At 42.9% G+C, this 19,619-nt stretch overlaps 1 protein-coding gene and 1 pseudogene across 8 annotated transcripts in view; one reads left to right on the top strand and one right to left on the bottom strand.

Annotated features, from left to right (window-relative positions):
* CTNND2 (catenin delta 2) overlaps window positions 1-19,619 on the top strand; it is a 943,187-nt gene that overhangs the window by 679,215 nt on the left and 244,353 nt on the right. The gene's annotated exons all lie outside the window — the stretch shown is intronic.
* LOC104656868 lies at window positions 15,581-16,277 on the bottom strand (annotated as a pseudogene). The gene has a single exon (XR_004056403.1). The product of XR_004056403.1 is annotated as a methyltransferase-like protein 5 pseudogene (transcript).

Below are 19,619 nucleotides of genomic sequence, written 5' to 3'. Positions count from 1 at the left end.
TTTGCTTGCTTGCATTGGGATATACATAGCCTCATGGCTTTTTATATTTTTCATCTATCTTCCCCTGGGACTGCAGGGAGCATGGTCCATGCTCATGCTTATCAGGAAAGTGCTGTTTCTTTGTGGAATGAATATAGAGCAATGGTTCTCAACCAGGTGTCATTTTGTCCCAAGGTACATTTGACATCTGGAGACATCTTTGGTTGTCCCAGCTGGAGGAGGCTGTGGGTATCACTCGTAGAAATCAGGGATGCTGCAAAACATCCCAGAAAGTGCAGGGCAGTCCTCAAAGAGAATCACCCAGCCCGAAATGTCAGCAGTGCCGAAGTTTAGATATAGAGAAATACTGTCCATCTGAGAAAAATTTTAAATGTGAAAAAATACCAACAGTTAAATTGACCTAAAAATGCATTAAAGTTATGTGACTCCTGTCCCAAACAGATGTTAACTTAGTCATTCTCTATTTTTAATAGAAAAAAAAATGGCCATGCAAAATTAAGGACAGATTTCTGACTGGGGGATCACATACCATCATCGTATATTGTCCTTTTTTGAAGACCATAAGTTTTCTCTTTTTTGAAGACTATAACTTTGAGAGTTTCTCTAAAGGTCATGAAAGTATTTCATTTCATTGTTAGCATGAATTGGTTCAAGAGTGTTGTGGTGCCCTGCCAAAGTGGGATGGACTGCCACCCAAAATTTGGTTGTTCTGATGCCAAGGTTGCTGGCATGACTCACACACCAAGAGGGCCTGAAAAAGTGTCACTTAACACAGTGAGGTTTTCTGGGTCAAGCTTAGTGGATCCTAGGCAGGTCCAAAACTGGCTTGAGAAAGCTTTTGGAAAGGAAATTGGCATGGAGTTTTTATGGTTGTAGGAAGTGGGTTCTCACATGCAGACTGGGCCTTGTACGGGTTGAAACTCCTGCGGGTACCAGAAAAGGAAGCTCTTGAGTTTTATCAGCTTGCTCAGATGTGGGGCAGAGGAGGGAAGGGTGAGGCTTTAAAGCTGTCAGAAGTCAAACATCAAGAGATAGAGTCAGACTGTATTACAGGGAGTCACCCGGCCAGGCAGTGCAGGCTTCATGGCCCGGGAAAGTCTGAAGTCATGGTCTAACTGGCTCCGTAAACATGATCCATGGGCCAGCCTTGGGGCCTCTCAGTGGCGATGCCACCTGACAGGAGCTGTAGTGACAGCAACTGTAGACTTGTTTCTGGCTACATCAGAATGACCCCTAGTACACTGTAGTGAACACAGGCCTTCCAATGAAGGGGTGACCAGCACAAGTCATGGCGAATGGATGAGCTTCCCAGGCTGGCTTTCCTGCTTGCCAGCTCAGTCACCTCGAACTACCTGATTATACTGGGGCTTCTTTTCTAATCTTTAAAATGAAGATGCTGATACCTTCTCTGTAGAGTCTTTGTAAGAATCAAATGACTCAACATATGCAAACTGCTTAGTGGCGAAATGTGCATTCATCTTCCTTCGTTTTGGCCAGGAACAGTAAAGACACTAAAGTTACTGTTTTATTTCATATATATTTCTATGTGTCAGTGTGTACATGTATCTCTGTGTGTACATGTGTCTGTGTCTGTGTGTATGCCTGTGTCTCTGTGTGTATATGTGTGTGTCTTAGTATGTGTGTATATGTCTGTGTGTGTGTGTGTGTACATATGTGTGCTTCTGCTTATTTTTTTATATTTTGCTATGGGTGCACTCAAGATTGCTTGTATCACTTCTCATTGTTTGGGGTGGCCTCCAGCAGCTGGCACTCCTAGCAGCAGTTCATGTTATCGATGGCAACCCTCCATACTACCTTCTAAAGGCTGCAAACACTGCCAGGACCCATGATAATGTTCCTAGGAGACCTGGGAGGCTGGGATGAGAAGGAAGGGAAGAGTGATGTATGACTGAGTGTACACCCTGATCCTGAGTTGACAAAATGAGATTGAAGTTAGCAAGTGTTAGCCAAAGGAACACGGGAAGTACAAAAGACTTAAATAAAACACAAAGTGAGCTTCCGGAGTTTCCCTTTCTTTCTCCCATTCAGTTACATAGGGAGGCATGCATATTTGCATGCACACACACACACACACACACACACACACACACGTAAACTCTAATAAGGATTCTACACAGATCTGTTTTGTTCTCTCATTCTAACTGCAAGTCCAAACTATTAGTAATTGGTTCTCCCTTTGTGACAGATGGCTGCCTGTCGTGTTTTCATATACAGACATTGATTTTTGTAATTACCTGTTGTCCAAATAAATACTAATCTTGCAGGCACTAGCCTTTCCAAATTTACTCAGTCCTCTAGTCTTTCTATTGCATTTTATTGAACTGATTTAGCCCTTCAGTCTACATTTCATTATTGGTATTGACTTTGCTCACACAATGCGTAGGCCATTGAAAAAAAAGGCAGAACTACATCTTCTATATGCAGGGGGTCATAAATCATTCCTTTCTTGTTCCTTATTCCTGTGATTTGTACAGTGTTAATATAATAAAGCCAAGAACGTCAGTTTATTTTCAAAATGATACCAGATCTTATATGTGCAATGATGATAATTTGCTTCCGTAAGTCAGCAGATAAAAATCCTCATCCCTAGCTTTTCCTACTGCTCTAGTGAACTTGGATTTAAGACCATCTCCTCAGTTCCCCTCTGTATTAGTCCATTCTCATGCTGCTATGAAGAAATACCCAAGACTGAGTAATTTATAAAGAAGAGAGGTTTAATGGACTCATGGTTCTGCATGGCTGGGGAGGCCTCAGGAAACTTATAATCATGGCAGAAGGCACCTCTTCACAGAGCAGCAGGAGAGAGAATGAGTACAAGCAGGGGAAATGTCAGACACTTATAAAACCATCAGATCTCGTGAGAACTCACTATCACGAGAGCAGCAGTGGAGGGAACCGACCCCATGATCCAATTACCTCTACCTGGTCCCACCCTTGACATCTGGGGATTGTTACAGTTCAAAATGAGGTTTGGGTGGGGACACAGAGCCAAACCATATCGTTCTGCCCTGGCCCCTCCCAAGTTTCATGTCCTCACATTTTAAAACACAATCATGCTTTCCCAACAATCCCCAAAGTCTTAACTCATTTCAGCATTAACTCAAGAGTCCAAGTCCAAAGTCTCATCTGAGACAAGGCAAGTCTCTTCTCCCTATGAGCCTGTAAAATCAAACACAAGTTAGTTCCTTCCAAGGTGCAATGGGAGTACAGTCAGTGGGGAAATATACCTATTCCAAGTGGGAGAAATTGGCCAAAACAAGGGGGCTATAGGCCCCATGCAAGCTTAAAATCCAACAGGGCAATCATTAAACCTTAAAGTTCCAAAATGATCTCCTTTGACTCCATGTCTCACTTGCGGGTCATGCTGATGCAAAAGATGGGCTCCCATGGCCTTGGGCAGCTCTGCCCTATGGCTTTGCAGGGAACAGCCCCACTCCCAGCTGCTTTCACAGTCTGATGTTGAGTGTCTGCAGCTTTTCCAGGCACATGGTGCAAACTGTCAGTGGATCTACCATTCTGGGTTCTGGAGGATGGTGACCCTCTACTCACAGCTCCAGTAGGCAGTGCCCCAGTGGGGACTCTGTGTGGGGGCTCCAGCCCCTTGTTTCTCCTCCTCACTGCACTAGCAGAGGTTATCCATGAGGGCTCCACACCTGAAACAAACCTCTGCCTGGACATTCAGGGCATTTCCACCCATCCTATGAAATCTAGGCAGAGATTCTCAAACCTTAATTCTTGATTTTTGTGCACCCACAGGCTCAACACAGCATGAAAGCCACGAAAGCTTGGGGCTTGCACCCTCTGAAGCAATGGCCTGAGTTGTACCTTGGCCCCTTTTAGCCATGACTGGACCCAACGCATCTGAGACACAGGGCACCATGTCCTGAGGCTGCACAGAGCAGGGAGGCCCTGGGCCAAGCCCACAAAACCATTTTTCCCTCCTAGGCCTCCATGCCTGTGAAGAGAGGGGAGGTGAAGGTCTCTGACATGCCCTGGAGATATTTTCCCCATTGTCTTGGTGATTAGCATTCATTCGGCTTCTTATTACTTATGCAGATTTCTGCAGCAAGCTTGAATTTCTCCCCAGAAAATGAGTTTTCCTTTTCTATCACATTATCAGGCCTCAAATATTTCAAACTTTTGTGCTCTGCTTTCTCTTGAATGGTTTGTGACTTAGAAATTTCTTCTGCCACATACCCTAAATCATCTCTCTCAGTTTCAAAGTTCTACAGATCTCTAGGGCAGGAGCAAAATGCTGCCAGTCTCTTTGCTAAAGCATAGCAAGAGTCATCTTTGCTCCAGTTCCCAAGAAGTTCCTCATATCTATCTGAGACCACCTCAGCCTGGACTTCATTGTCCATATCACTATCAGCATTTTGGTCAAAGCCATTTAACAAGTCTCTAGGAAGTTCCAAACTTTCACACATCTACGTGTCTTCTTCTGAGCCCTCCAAACTGTTCCAACCTCTGCCCATTACCTAGTTTCAAAGACACTTCTATATTTTCAAGTGTCTTTACAATGACAGCCCACTCCTGGTACCAATTTACTGAAGACTAGGTAATTTATAAAAGAAAGAAGTTTAATTGGCTCACAGCATTGGGGAGGCCTCAGGAAACTTGCAATCATGGCAGAAGGCACCTTTTCCCAGGGTGGCAGGGGAGAGAATGTGTTCAAGCAGGGGAAATGTCAGATGCTCAGATCTCATGAGACTCACTCATTATCACAAGAACAGCATGGAGGAAACCACCCCTGTGATCTGATTACCTTCACCTGGTCCTGCCCTTGACACATGGGGATTTTTACAATTCAAAGTGAGATTTGGGTGGGGACACAGAACCAAACCATATCACCCTCCCAGCAGTGAGGTGGAACTGAGGAGGGAGGGCTGGGTGAGGTCTAGCTCAGCAATCTCCAGTGACTAAGGCAGAGTTTGAATTCCACTGAGTTCTCTGATCCAGGGTAGAATATTTAGCTTTAAATACTTTGTAGATCAGCAAGTGTTTAAAAACTGAGATAGGAGTGTAGTCACATAGACAGTAGTCAGAGCCAGATTGAGATAAGATCAGAAGAAAAGCAGTCGAGGAAAAATTAAAGAGGATAGGAGAAGGAGAAGGAATAAAGTGAGGGGTCAGGTGATTGCTGCAAACACAGTTTGTGTGGTCCGTATTCATGGGCTAATGAATATCTGAGATGGAAGTGGATCCTCGCACTTTCAAGGGCACAGGCATGATTAGTGTGGATGGATGGCAGTACTCCTTGAACGATGTCTGTCATCTACATTGTCTCCTAGATTTTTTGGAAAGTCAGCATAAATTAAGCCTCTAGACAGAGGAATTATTAAACATGGATACTTCCTCAGGTGTATGGACTATAAGCATCTTTTAGGAGGTGTCTAAATGCTGCTAACTTTTGAGCATTTTTTATAAATCTTTTCTTCATTCTTTTTGGAAACTCCCCTCAGCTAAGAATATTGTGATTATCCCATTGATTTGGGGATACTAAGTACATTTCATGGATTGTGAGGATTGCAGTTTATTTATGTTCCTCCTGCCTGCACTTTTCCCCATTTCTTCCAATGCATACACCAGAGTTGACATGCAGGTGGCACCCCCTTTCGTATATAGACAGTTATACAAAACAAGGAGTGTATATATGTATATATATGTACACACTATATGGCTTCATTCAAGGTAATATGTATCTTAGTGATTTAAAAGTGTTTGCACATTTTCAAGTGGCAAATAGGGATTATTTTAAAATGTTTAAATATTTCTATTTATATATTTATTTTTAGAGACAAGGCCTCTTTCTGTCACCCAGGCTGGAGTGCAGTGGTGTGCAATCATAGCACACTGTAGCCTTGAACTCCTGGGCACACTCAGTCCTCAGCCTTAACCTCTCACGTATCTGGGATTATAGGTGTACACCACCATGCCCAGCTACATATGTAATTTTGTTATAAGTTAATAAATCAATTAAATTTTAAAAATGTAAGTTAAGCTAACAAAAATTATAAATGTTCAAATAATTGGAAAATGTATTTTCTTTTAAACATAGACCATCCTTATTAACATGCCTCATTTTTAAACAACATGCCTTATTTCAAAAATTCAAACTTTATTATGTGACTTTATGTGTGAGAAGGATTGACTTGTACTCCTTTCTTTTTGTTAGAAATGTCTGGTGAGCAGCACTGATAAAGATGTAATTTCAGGTTTTGACCTGATTACTTCTTGCTATATCAAAAAGTAGCGTCAGCTCATATATATATATATATATATATATATATATATATATATATATATGAAGCAAGGGCTTATATATATAGCAAGAGCTTATAGCAAGGGCTCTGGAGCCAAGCTGCCTGCATTTGGACCCTGGCTGCCATGCTACTTTCTAGCTCCATACATATATATACACATATATATATATGTATGTGTATATATATATGTATACATATATATATATATGAAGTGTTTACAGATCTTATATAGTAAACTTACACAGGCCCAAGATAAGAACTCTTGCTCTAGGAAATCAATCTTGATTTTATTTTTCTAACTCCCAACAATCTTTCCAATTATCTTTCCAATTATATCATCCTAACTGCTATAAAGCATTTTTGTTTTTAAAGAAATGAAATTTTCAGTCCTAGTGGAACGCAAGAGTATATTGATAGCTAGCTTTGTGTTAGTGGGAGGGTCCAAATATCAATAGCATATAGATCCTGTCTTTAAGGAATCTGGCTGGGTGTGGTGGCTCATGCCTTTGGGAGCCACCGGGCACTTTGGGAGGCTGAGGTGGGAGGATTACTTAAGCTCAGGAGTTCAAGACCAGCATCAGCGACATAGCCAGAGCTTGTCTCTACAAAAATTGCAAAAATTAGCTGGGCATGGTGGTGCCCCCCTGTAGTCCCTGCTACTGGGGAGGCTGAGGCAGGAGGATCTCTTGAGCCTGGGAGGATGAGGCTGCAGTTAGTGGAGATCAGGCCACTGCACGCCAGCCTGGGTGACAGAGTGAGACTCTGTCTCAAAAAAATAAAATAAAATAAAAAGAAACCACAACCTGCAGGAGAGAAAATAAGTAAACAGGGCATTCTAATACCATGTATTACACATGATGGAGAGGTGAAGCCACAGCAGTAAACTGGGCATTTGCATTCGCTTTTTTTTTTTTTTTTTAAGAGACACAGAGTCTCCTCTGTTGCCCAGGCTGGAGTGCAGTGGCACGATATTGGCTCACTGCAACCTCTGCCCCCTGGTACAAGTGATTCTCCTGCCTCAAGCCTCCCAAGCAGCTGGGATTATAAGCATTCACCACCACACCAGGCTAATTTTTGTATTTTTAGTAGAGATGGGTTTTCACCATGTTGGCCAGGCTGGTCATGAACCCTTGACCTCAGGAGATCCACCAGCCTTGGCCTCCCAAAGTGCTGGGATTACAGGTGTGAACCATCACACCCAGTCAACAGGGCATTCTAATACCATGTGTTAGGCGTGATGAAGAGATGACGCCACAGCTGGCGAGAGTCCTTACAGAATGCTACATCCCAGCCTTGTGGAGTCAGGGAAAGTCGCCTGCTTCCTACACTGATGGCTACACTAAGTCTTAAATTAGAAGTTGCCAGAAAAATATAACCTAAGGCATACCCGCTTAGAACTGATGGAAGACAGCCATCATATTTGCAGTTGTCTGTTTGTGTGTGTGTGTCTGTGTGTCTGGACTAGATAGTTTCAATATATTTATATCATTTATACTAATATTTTGTCAAAATTCAGATTGCCTTTAAGTATAGAACATAGAAATTGATTTCTGTGTATAAAATATACGTACATTTCCCCTCCCCCATAACTTTTTATTCCAACAAATTTAGACTATTTCATCTGTTAAAAAAATTGAGACTTGTTCCTGTCTACTAGACTTAAAATGCTTCATAATTTCTATTTTATTCTTAGTTCTTTCTACCTCATATAGTTCAAGCGAATGTGCTATTCATCTTTTCAGTCGACTACCTTTGAATCATTTCTTCTCTTTCTTTCATCATAAATTGTTTCACATTTTTGGAAAAGAGCCTGTATTTCTTTGATTAAATATCAGTAGAGAAGATACCACTGAGCTTATAGCAAGGGCTCTGGAGTCAGGCTGCCTGCATTTGAACCCTGGCTGCCATGCTACTTTCTAGCTCCATGACCTTGAGCAAGTTGCTTTACCTCTCTGAGACTCTGTCTCCCAGACTATGAAACTGCGACGAGACTCCATATCATGGCAGAGAGAACACACGTAGACTGCCAGCACAGAGCAGGTGGCAAAGGAGTGTGAGTTATTCTTAGTATGGGCTGCAAAATAAATAAGGAAATCTCTCTCCAACAGTTAAATGTAAAACCAGTTCCATAGTTTTATAGACAGAATACTTGTACTGTTCATCATCCACATTTTGAGATCTGCTATTGTCGGCAAGGGAAACTGAATGCACACACACGTTGTGTGTGACTCTGTGCTGAGCCGCTGTTTACACAACTAGATTCAACCACTGCCCTTTAGGAAGTTAGAATCAAACAGCCGTCTGCACATACCAACATAAAGCAACATATAGACCCAAATACTTGCTATGTTGATATGTGAAAGTGGAACTAATTCATATTCAACAGATAATCATTGAGCGGCTTTAAAGTTCCAGGCTCTGTTTTTGAACTCAATAATCTGGCAGTGAACAAAATAGACCCCCATGAGTAGGGGGAAGTGACAATAAACACATATAGGCTGATATCGTTTGGCCATGTCCCCACACAAATCTCGAATTGTAGCTCCCATAATTCCCACATGTCGTGGGAGGGACCAAGTGGGAGGTCATTGAATCGTGAGGACAGGTCTTTCTTCTGCTGTTCTTGTGATAGTAAGTCTCACGAGATTGGATGATTTTATAAAAGGGAGTTTCCCAGCACAAATTCTCTCTTTGTCAGATGCCATGTAAGATGTCCCTTTTTTCTTTCTTCATCTTCCGCCATGATGGTGAGGCCTCCTCAGCCATGTGGAACTATGAGTCAATTAAACCTCTTTCCTTTATAAATTATCCAGTCTCGAGTGTGTCTTTATCAGACGTGTGTAAAAGGACTAATACACAGGCATGCATTGATCGTGGGTGAGATGGTGATGCGGGCCATGGAGGAAATACAACACAGTAAAGCGGGTGGTCAGTGATAAGGAGTGGGTGGAGAGAGGCAGCTGCCATTCTGTAGCAAATGGTCAGGAAAGCCCTCTCTGAGAAGATCTCTGAGAAGCAGCCTCAGAGCAGAGCTTGAAGGCAGTCAAAGAGAGAACCTCAGAGCTAGGTCTCTAAGGCATGTACTCCAGGAGTGTGCTTCCAAGGGCTGTGGGAACGAAGTACCACACACTGAGAGATGTGGAACAATGGAAATATGTTCTCCCATGATGCTGGAGGCTAGAAGTCCAAGACTGAGAAGGGGCAGGGCCATGGTCACTCTGAGACTCAGGGTGGAATCCTTCCTTGCCTCTGCCTGGCTTCTACTGGTGGCCACCAGTACTCAGCATTCTTTGGCTTTATGGATGCATCACTCTAATCTCTGTCTCTGTCTTCATGTGGCCATCTCCTCTAGGCGCGTTTCTTTCTGTATCTATTCTCCCCTTCTTATAAGTGCTTACGTTGTACTGGATTAGGACCTATCCTAATGACATGATCTTAACTTGATTACATCTGTGTAGACCCTATTTCCAAACAAGGCCATGTTTGTAGGTCCCAGATGCTAAGGTTTCAATATATCTTTTGTGGGGGACGATATTCAGCCGATAACAAGGAGTAACAAAGAGTGTGGCTGGAACCTAGAAAGTGAGGTGGCGAGGGGTAGGAGGTGAGATCAGACAGGTAATATCCCAGGGTTGGATCACGTAAACCACGTAGGCCAGTGCCCTGTTATTAATATCAGAGGAGAGAGAGCTGGGTATGCTTTTTGGCAGGGTGGTTTGGAAAGTAATGCATCTTAAGAAACAGTGCTTCACCAGATTGTGGAATCTATGAAATGGTCAAAGGAGGGGTAACTAGTGGTATAAAAGGAGAGGAAGAGAAGCTCTAAAGAAGAAGGGAAATGGGTAAATTCACTGGGTAGTGTCAGCCAAGAAGAGGGGAGAGATCAAACTGCAATGCAAGAAGACAGGGCGTTTATTGGGGTCTTACTCTTAGAAATTGTAATTCAGGCTTCTGAATTTGGCTTCTGAAGAGACAGAGGGGAGTAGGGGATTTTAAGAGAAAACTAAAAGGAAGCTCAGAGTGATTACACAAATTGTTTTGGAGAATTATTATTGGTAGAGGTGGCTGACTTAGAACATGCATCCATAGTTTACTGGTGGTCACTGTTCGAGGGTTGCAGTGCTGGAGAAATTCAGCTGTTTTCCAGAATGTGGTGGTCACTGCAGTTTGACCCACTTCAAAGGTTCAAGACAAGTTCCTGGTTTTTCCTGGGTTTTTTTTGGTTGTTTTTTGTTTGTTTGTTTGTTTTGCCAGTTAGCAAGAAACACGGGCTGTCCTTCTCACAATGACTGTCTGACTCCAATTTAGAGCTCTGAACCACAGAGACAGCATTTCATATATCACACTTCACAGCGGGATTGCCCAGGAAGATGTAAAAGAAGCCAAAAAGGGCTGCCCAGTAACCTACAGTAGCCACTTGTAATCATCCAAAAATGACACAAAGAAAGTGTCATAAAAACAAAGTGGCTTATTGGATCTGAAGGAGATGTGAGTGATTTATGATAGGACATGTAATCTGTAATTAGGAAGTAAACCAGAAAGACTCAGAAATAAGAGAACGTTAGTAAGTGGGAGAAAGTGGAGGGGTATTTGACGAAGAACCTTCCAGAACAACACTGTGGAATAGTCCAGGAGCCACGAGGCAAGATGAAGCTCTCCTGTGAGGTTGGCCACCAGGATACTAGCGGCTGTGCACACAGCCTGCAGGAAATAGCTGGGTGACATGTGAGAAGTTAGGTCAGCACAAAGGAAAAGAAGGAAGGCAGTTACTTTAACAAACAGAGTTATAATTCCTATTTCAAAAAGATATGGGCTCTTGTCATGTTTAAATACAGCCAGGGAAGGAGAAAGAAGAGAGTGAGAAATGTGCTGAGGGTCAGTGTACCAGGCCTCGATGGAGGGGTTAGCTCTGTGGAGAAGTTAAAGCTTCTCAAGAGCTACAACCTTTATGAACACAAGAGAGATGTGATATGTGATCCACAGTGAGCACTACTGCAGCCAAAGGCCAATATATTTTTCCATTTTCATAAAGGCTTGGTCCTTCACACATGAAGGATGATGGACGAGGCACACTCAGGAATTATTGAGCCAGTGCTTTGAGCGGAAAGGACCATGAGTCATCCTCAGTGGAGGAGATAATAAGAAGGCAATATTGCTAACAGCCTGGGACAGAATTACAACTAAAGAGGACAAATACCACTGCATGGAGGTATAGATCAACTTGGAGGGTAAGGCAGAATCATGGACTCAGAATACAGGGGGAAAAGCCTAATAAGAAGGCCCCCAGAGACACCAAATCATGGTGATTTGGTCGTGTTTTTACTTAGCAACAGATGGGACAGATGAGACACAGGTGATCCCAGGCCAGGTGATCCCAGGCCAGGTGGCCCACTGCAGCTCCCCGCCATATGCATCTCTTTTTTGCACATTGTATACCTCTCTACCCTCCTGTCTCCACTGCCTGCTCCTTTTAACTCTCCTTTCTCCTCCTTTTCCTCCTAAACCTAAGCTGGTTCTAGCATCCCATAGCCATCAAGAGGCTTGTCCTGGCCTTGGAGATTTTCCCTGCAGGCTAAAGAGACTTTAGGCCTCCTCCAACAAAGGCCTCTCCTCCCAAATGTCAGGGAAACATCAGACGTCAGCGTGACAGTTCTGTGTGAGGTGCCAAATGAGCACCTCTCCTGGCTCTAGAGGTCACTGAGCAGAGACTTCAGCAGATATGGCTCCCCCAGGACCAAGTTGAAGGGCCCAGTTCTTGATAGAAGAGCTAATCTCTCTAGGGGCAGTAGAGACCTCACTGGTTTGGTGATCTTTTCCATTTAGAAGTTTAACAGGAGAACTAGGAGAGGAAAGGAAACTACACTTGGGGAAGATGGAGCCTAAGGATGGGAATAGCCCTTAAAGTTTGTAGGAGGCAGCAAGAAAGGAAAACTGGCATCTTCTTCCCCAACTGGCTGTCAGCTCAGCTTCTGAGCTGGTGACTTGCCTTGGGCTGCTGGAGTACAGTAGGGAGATCACACAGGGATTCAGCCAGACTTTGAGCAAGGACCATGTCCCTCTCTGCTTAAAGGTTTCTTCAAGGAAGATGGACAAGGGCAGGGTCGCAGGGGAGAAAAGAGACTGGCAATGGAGGGATTTAGATGTGTTCCTGCAGGAGTGTGGCAGAAGGGGCAAAGCAAGGTGTAGGCATCAAAGATGCAGAGCCAAAAGTGCAAAGATGTGGGGTGGCAGAGAGCTCCAGCCACCTAACTGGCCCCTGCTAGAGCCCAGGAGTCACTTTGGCAGAGATGGCCCACAGACATAGGCAGTGGCCTGGTAGCCTCATGGCCTGCCTTTATGTAAGGAAACACCTCTTCCTTCTCCCTCCCGCCTCCAGTGAGAAAGGAGGAAGAACAGGGTGGAAGGAGATGGGTGGGAAGGGCACACCATGGGGCTGGAGCTCACATCCAGCCTGCTTCAGGAGGTGGGATGTTGGAGATGGGGGGGCGGGGAAAGGATGGAAGTGGTAAAATGGACAGGCTTATTCCTTTTAATTTTTTTGAGACAGGTCTCACTATCTCCCAGGCTGGAGTGCAGTGGTGTGATCAGTTTTCACTGCAGCCTTGACCTCCTGAACTCAAGAAATCCTCCTGCTTTGGCCACCCAAGTAGCTGGGACTCCAGACAATGGCCACCATGCCATGCTAATTTTTTTTAAAATTTTTTGTAGAGACAGGGTCTCCCTATGTTGCCCAGGATGATCTTGAACTCCTAGACTCAAGTGATCCTCCAGGCTTTGCCTCCCAAAGTGCTGAGAGTACAGCTGTGAGCCACCATGCCCCACAGGCTTTTTCTTTATAACCAGAAGGAGACCATTTTAATAGCCCAAAGTGAATGAAGTTAAGGAATCAGACCAGTATTGTGATGAAATGTAGCTACCCTGCAGCAAGGCGAGACTCCTGATTAATTCCACCAGGTACACTAAGTTCTCTTTGCAAAACAGACATGAGTCAGAGAGCAGTCTCTGAAAGTGGGTCATGACTTGCGAACAATGATGCAGCAGGTATTTTTCAGACCTCTTTCAAGGTTTCCTTTCTGGGTTTGCTAAATTTCACTTTGGGTTATTTTAACTCCATTTCTTCTTTGGGCCACGCTTCCCTTCTATTTTAATGGGTCTTCTTTTTATCTTCCATCCGCCTCTCCACCCACCCACAAAAGGTTTGTAGTCTTTGCAATAATGAGCAGAAGAAACAGATGACCTGCATGAATGTCAGTCCATTCACATTTGCATCACAGGTGAAGGAGTCAGCACTCACTAAGGGATTTCTCACTGTGCTTTGCTGTTTTGAAGCATTTCTGATATGTCATCGTTTAGAGAAGAAGACCTGTACCTGAAGAACTAGTTGCTTTTTCAGGGACATAGTTCAACTTTATATCCACCATAAACTTCTTCATCTGGCATTCTGGTCATTTCTTTTGCTTTAGTCTGTAGGGGAAGTGGCAGCAAAACTTTGGCCTTTCTCCTCCTGGTGACACTCGGCTTCCTATTGCTACCAACTCAGCACCCTCAGGCCTTTTTTCCAAGTGAAAATCTCTAAATCATTGAACCAAGGAAGAGGCATCTTGTTTATCTGTCATTTTCTTGATTTTTCCCCTCCAGACGTTCTCCAGGTTTTTCTGGCTCACAGAACTGGAGAGAACATCTTGTCAAAACACTGAGAGAGACAATACAGGAAGGCTTCGTATCATGTGATGTCGATCCATAGATTATAAGGAACCATCATCTCCTAAGATTTCATTGCAGTTACGAACTTTCCTATATTTTTGCAATCTGTTTCATTAATCCACCCTATGTAAATGATCTTAGACTTACTCCTTTTGAGCCTCTGACCAGTCTTCCAACCTTATCTCCCAAGGTTATTGTTCCAGTTCATCTAAATCTAAAGATCTAGACCTCCTCAACCTGGTGGAACTACAAATGCGTAATAACCCTGCTCTCTGGGCACCTACATGTGCCATCTTGGAAACAGTTAACACAATGGAGGGGAAGAGCCTCCCTGCTTTGAACAGGTGCCCCAGTTGACTGACTTTAAATGTATGCAAATTTCTGGCTTGACCGCATTTCAGTCATTTCGTATCAGATGCTGATTGGAAGATCTGTGTCTTCTTATTAGATGCACTTCAGCATTGCAAATGTTTTTTAAATATTTCAAGAAAAGCTATAGGTGCTCATTATATGACTATTCTAGTTTGTTAGCCTTAGTGCACTTTTTAACCATGCTCCAAATGTAAGGAAAAAAAATCTGCTTTGCTAAGAGCTCTTCAAAATTCACATTGCTCTTCTGTACTGACAATCCTTCTTAATTAATTTGCCTCTTGCATGACAAGTAGAACACTAGGTTGGCATTAACTCTTCTGTTATTTGTATTTAATTGTACTTATGGGATGAGTTCTGTGTTTCCTGTGGATCTATACAGGCTCTCTTCAACTTCCAAAGATTGTTTAAAAGAATCTTGCAATTGAAATGTGTGTTCCCTGGAAACAGTGTGATATATTGGGAGATTAGACCCACACAAGCTTTGTTAAGCCAAAACGTGTCTGAACTCTAGCAGTGGGTGAATAATACTGGCATATCCAATCTCTAAGTATTTATGGAGATGGTCAAAGAGCATTCCAGTAGGGTGCTCGGGACTCATCCCAGCATAACATACCCTTGCATGGAAGGGTATGTTCGCTGCACACTTCCTTTCAAGCTTTGGAATGGAAGTGGGGACTATCCTTGCTGCTGACCCCAGGCTATCAAATCTGTTGTCTGGAGCAGGGGTCCTGGAAAAATGGAGACAAATGAAAAGGAGCACAGACACAATGACATTGCCATTGTTAGGAGGGCTGGGTGAGCTTTGGGACTCCAAGTATGAATTGAATGACGGAGATGTCAGGAGTAGAAGCTCCTGTCTGCATTTCCCTTAAATCCCAAGGGAACTTCTCAGACTTCACCAACTGCCTGGCACTCCCTTCATTTAATTCTACTTAACCTAACTACTGTTCTTTCTGTTGCCACCACCTATGGGGCTTTTAAGCCAGTTTCCCTGTTTCGTGTCCACTTGGGAATAAGACACAACCTCCCGGCTGTTCCTTATTCTTTTCTATGTAATGCAAACACACTCTCAATTTTGATGGTTTTTTTTCATGGGTTTTTACCGTCTTCACAGGTGATGGAGAAGCATACCAGGAATTAAGTGTTTCCTTCCTGTGTGTCCCTCTTCTGTTTTTTTTTTTGTTGTTGTTGTTGTTGTTGTTGTTTTTGTTTGTTTTTGTTTTTTTAGTAAACCAATTTTTTATTCATTTTAAATAGGTTTTAAACTACTTTTGTTTGCAGGGGCTTTTAAAAGGAAAACCGAATTAGGTCCACTTCAATGTCCACTGATTTCTTTTTATGAAACTTGTATGATGCTGGCAGGTCATATCAAAGCTCTGCTATAATATCTATCTTGATTTTCCATTCTGCAGCTTTCTTTTGAACATGTTCTCTAGTTGAGGATTTGTGTAAGGAATATACTGCTGTTCTTGCCATTTCCAAAGCAGTCTTTAGAAAAGCCATATCTGTCCCTTTATTATTTTTGGTCCCAAAGGGAGGATTCATAATCACTGTATCGAATGACTTGGACATTCTGTTAGATAATACGCACACATCACATTGAACCATGTCAATATTTGTTAACTCAAACTCTTCCACATTCCTATTAAATATTTCCAATGCATCTTCATCTATGTCAAATCCAACACACAACCCTGCTCCTAACATTGCAGTTCCAATGCTAAGTACTCCACAACCACATCCTAGATCTGCAACGACTTTATTTTCAATGTCATCATACGTGTTATGGATTGTATAGAGCATACATGCTGCAATGTGTGACCTGGTAGGATACTGTTCTAGAAGTAGCTTGGGCTTTTCGAATCCATCCACTTGTTGCAGGCGACTCTCTAGTTCCTTAAGACTTAATTTCTTCATTTTGTTTTAAAGTATGGACTCGTAGGGTTTGAAGGCACAGGATCTCTTGGGCCAACCCGCGCCTCCCTCTTCTGTTTTTCTTTCCTGTTGTGAAGACACTAATAATAATATCGTATACAAATGATAAAAGGGTGACATGGACAGTTGAGCAGAACGCTTCCCTTCGATTGTCTTACAGACCTCCCCTTTCAAGATGGAGCTGTTTGACGATTACTGGTGAGTAGAGCTAGGGAGGTGGAGTGAGAACTAGGCCCCCTATTCACAGGCTGGAATAACTCTACTCTATCCTAAGAGATACTGAAAATAGACCACAGAAGAAAGAACTCTATCAACAGAAATCTAAAATTTTAGAGCTGAATAGTTTCCAAAGTTCTTTTCCTGGGCCAAAGTCAAGGTTTCCTGAGGGGAGATTCTGATCCTTTGACTTTTTCAGCTTCTGAAGGCTGGCTGCATTCCTTGACTTCTGGTTCCTTCCTTCAACTTCAGATTTCATCATTCTGACCTCTGGCTCTAACATCACATCCCCTCTCCCTGCTTTCTTCTTATAAGCATTCTTATGATGACATTGGGACCATCCAGATAATCCAGAACAATTGTCCCATCTCAAGTTTCTTAATCCCATCTCAAGTTTCTTAATCACAGCAGCAAAGTCCCTTTTGCTATGTAAGGTCATATCACAGGGATTAAGACCTGGACATCTTCAGGGAGGAGAATTACTCAGCCTATCGTAGAAGTCCTTGTCCACCAATAAGTAAAACCTAAATACCTTGGAAGAAAAAAGAAAAATTGATGTTCTTCTCTCCGCGATAATATTCTAGGAATTTAGAGTACTTATGCTTAAGTTAGCTGATTTGAAAAATTCCCTGATGGAGGTTCAGGAAGGGATGAAACATGGCGTTCGTGAAGAAAGATTTTGATTCCATTCTTGTGATGGTAGGAGGATTAATAGTGGAAGCGGGTGAGGAGGACCAGCTAGGTGACCCCACTGCATGGGGAGGGCTGGTCTACTCTTCCACCACTTCTACCAAGAGATCTGGGACCACATGCTGAAGCTAGTTTTATGGCCATTTGTTGGGAAGCCACATTTTACACTGAGCTTAATCAGTGTAATTATACCTGGTCATTGTACTAAAGAAGTGGAGGCTGCTCAGAGAGAGTAGGGAAAGGTGGCTGTTCAAAAGGAAAGGTCTCATCTCATATCCAGCTGGCCCAGCCACACCTTATGTGCAGGCCAGGGTGAACTTCCACATGAGGGGACAGGTGTGGTGAAAATGGTGGATATACCTGTTGTAATTGTGCACATTGACTGAGTACCTCTCTGCCAGAAAGACCCAGTAATCCCCAAACAAAAACAAGATGGATTTCCTGGGAAGGGACTGGCGACATCTGTATTAACTAAGGATGTCACAGAGGCTGGTCTCCTGGCTCGTAATACCTCTCTATACAGATGGCTTATTTGACCAAAGCAGTCAGCTTTTCTTGGTTGACGTTATAGATTATTAAGGTCTAAATAAAGTGGTGATTCCTGTAGCTTTGACAGTATTCAATATAGTTCAAGCTAAAAAGGAAGCTTGGTAGGCACCAGGGGCTTACAATACTGTCATCCATCTGAAAAATTCCTTTTTTTTTTTTTCAATCCTAGTTTCTGAAAAAAAGCCAATCTCAATTTGCCTTTATTTGAGAGACCGCACACAATCTACTTCAACAGTTTCCACACAAAGATATGCTTATTCCCTTACCCATGTCCCAAAACTTTTATGTAGAGATCCAGACTTACTAATAATAAAAGATACTTTGATATACAACTTTACTGGTATAATGATTATCAGGCTTACAAATAAGAAGGCTGTCAGAATTGGCACCAGCACGACTCCTATGGCAAGATGAGGCTGGCTTGTCAATTCTGGAGAATTATGAGGACGACCCAACAGGGAAAATTTGAAGAATCAGGGATATTTGTTAAGTGATGAAAAAATGTTTCACTGATGCTACCCTGAAATGAGTAACACATGGTACAACTCCTTGGATACTGGAGAAATCCTATCTTACATTTGGGGTATTGTTAAGTCCCATTAGAAAAAAAGAAAGGGAAAAAAGAAAAAAGACACGTGAAGAGGAAAAGGAAGGAAGGAGGAAGAAGGGAGGGAAGAAGGAGGAAGAAGGGAGGGAGGAATGGAAGAAAGAAAGAAGGAAGGGAGGGAGGGAGGAAGGGAAGAAAGAAAGAAGGAAGGGAGGGAGGGAGGACAGATGGGAGAAAGGACAGGAAGGAGGGAGGGAGGGAGAGATTTATTTTTTAAGGGGATCCCAAATAACAAGAAGCTCTCAAGGTTTTCAGTGGATAAGAATATGAGCCACAACTTTGGGTGCCTAAAATCCACAAGCTGCTTTACCCAAATAGCAACAAATGCCCAAAGGGATTGGAGTTCATGGCAAAATCTAGTAGGGGCAGCAGAAAGACAGCCTTAAGCTTTTGAGCTTACTGACCACCAGAGTCCACCATTAAATATTTACCTTTTGAAAAGTGATTAGTGGCTTGCTCTTGGGCACCGGTAGAGAATGCTTGCATCCCTAGGGAACATTTTTGGCCTGAAATTCCTGTTAGATCCTGGAAAATTTCAAATACAGACATAAAAATGGTCTGCCCCAAAAACTGTCTGATTAAATGTAAGGAATTCCTTAAGAACGACCTGTATTATGCCAGAGATGTCCACTAAATGCATGAGCAGGAAGCCTCAGAATTCAGGCTTCTCTGCATCCTTTCTGATGCTTCATTCTTTTCCACAGTGAAATCATAGGCACTGCTTATGACTCTATCAGAACAAGGCCAGTGATAAATATTAATAACAGGAGTTGCAGGCACAAGATGATGGAGAACACTTTTGAAAAGCTACCTCCTTCCTCCCTAGTTTGTGGGAAAGTTAATGTTAACAGGACAAAAACCAAAACCAAAATACCAGAGCACATCTTCCCAGTTGACGGTTGTATTCTCTTGAATGACTCATCTGAAAAGACACTAGTTATAATGAACCATTTCTTACTTGTATAGACAGGATTAGCCATCCATTGTGCAATCTGCCACCTTGGGAAGACTTTTCTGTCTTCCCTCATTGGAATTATCTGAAAAGAGAGTCATTTAACAGTGGCTTGTGGACAGTGGCCAATGAGTTGGCCATTGAGTCAAGAAAATGGACAAAGAGTACTTCACACTTGGTACTTCTTGGTACATAGAAGTGCAATATGTGCACAGCACACATTGAGATTGCCTTGATCCTATCAGACTTATATTTGGCCAGGCAATATAGATCCACCTCCTTCAGCAGGCACCTCCTCTAGCAGCCAAAG

Source organism: Rhinopithecus roxellana, chromosome 3, assembly GCF_007565055.1.
Source record: "Rhinopithecus roxellana isolate Shanxi Qingling chromosome 3, ASM756505v1, whole genome shotgun sequence".
NCBI classification, from domain to species: Eukaryota; Metazoa; Chordata; class Mammalia; order Primates; family Cercopithecidae; genus Rhinopithecus; species Rhinopithecus roxellana.
The sequence above is the reverse complement of the archived record's forward strand: the minus strand, read 5'-3'. Positions and strand labels throughout refer to the sequence as shown.